Source organism: Desmodus rotundus, chromosome 7, assembly GCF_022682495.2.
Source record: "Desmodus rotundus isolate HL8 chromosome 7, HLdesRot8A.1, whole genome shotgun sequence".
Classification (NCBI taxonomy): domain Eukaryota; kingdom Metazoa; phylum Chordata; class Mammalia; order Chiroptera; family Phyllostomidae; genus Desmodus; species Desmodus rotundus.
The window spans coordinates 55847242-55848721 of NC_071393.1; positions in this window are offsets into that span (position 1 = coordinate 55847242).

A 1480-nucleotide genomic window follows, 5' to 3' on the forward strand; every position below is an offset into this window, starting at 1 on the left:
CTAAGAACCTTCACTGGTATGCCTTTCCTTCTACCACCTAGAAGCAATCCTGTTAATATTTTATTCTGTTTCTTTTCATATTTCAAAGTGTATCTTATTGATTATGCTATTACAGTTGTCCCATTTTTTCCTCCCCTTTTTCCTCCTCCACTCTGCACCTCCCCTCCCACTAGCATTCCTCCCTATTAGTTCATGTCCATGGGACATATGTTAAATTCTTGGCTCCTCCATTTCCTATGCTATTCTTAACCTTCCCTGTCTATTTTGTACCTACCATTTATGCTTCTTATCCCCTGTACCTTTTCCCCCATTCTCCCCCCTCTCCCTTCCCTCTGGTAACACTTCATGTGATCTCCATTTCTGTGGTTCTGTTCCTGTTCTAGTTGTTTGCTTAGTTTGCTTTTGTTTTTGTTTTAAGTGTGGTTGTTAATAACTGTGAGTTTGCTGTCATTCTTATGTTCATATTTTTTATCTTCTTTTTCTTAGATAAGTCCCTTTAATATTTCATATAATAAGGGCTTGGTGATGATGAACTCCTTTAACTTGACCTTATCTGGGAAGCACTTTATCTGCCCTTCCATTCTAAATGATAGCTTTGCTGGATACAGTAATCTTGGATGTAGGTCCTTGCCTTTCATGACTTGGAATACTTTTTTCCAGCCCCTTCTTGCCTGCAAGGTTTCTTTTGAGAAATCAGCTGATAGTCTTATGGGAACTCCTTTGTAGGTAACTTTCTCTTGCTGCTTTTAAGATTCTCTCCTTAGCTTTAATCTTGGGTGATTTAATTATGATGTGTCTAGGTGTGTTCCTCCTTTGGTCCAAATTGTTTGGGACTCTCTGAGTTTCCTGGACTTCCCGGACTTCTAGTTCCTTTGCCAGATTGGGAAGCTTCTCCTTCATTATTTGTTCAGACAAGTTTTCCATTTCTTCCTCTTCTCCTTCTGGCACCCCTATGCTTTGGATGTTGGAATATTTAATGTAGTCCCAGAGGTTCCTAAGCCTCTCCTCATTTTTGTGAATTCTTGTTTCTTTCCTTTTTTGTTTTTTAAGATTATTTATTTATTTATTTTTAGAGAGGGGTAGAGAGGAAGAAAGAAAGGGAGAGAAACATCAATGTGTGGTTACCTCTCACGCACCCCCTCCTGGGAACCTGGCCTGCAACCCAGGCATGTACTCTGATTGGGAATCAAACCTGTAACCTCTTGATTTGCAGGCTGGCACTCAATCCACTGAGTCACACCAGCCAGGACAAATTCTTGTTTCTTCATTCTATTCTGGTTGAGTATTTCTTTCTTTCTTCTGCTCCAAATCATTTATTTGAGTCCTGGTTTTCTTCCCTTCACTGTTGGTTCCCTGTATATTTTTCTTTATTTCACTTTGTATGGCCTTCACTTCTTCCTTTATTTTGCATCCATACTCAATCATTTCTGTGAGCACCCTGATTATCAGTGTTTTGAACTCTGCATCTGATAGGTTGGCT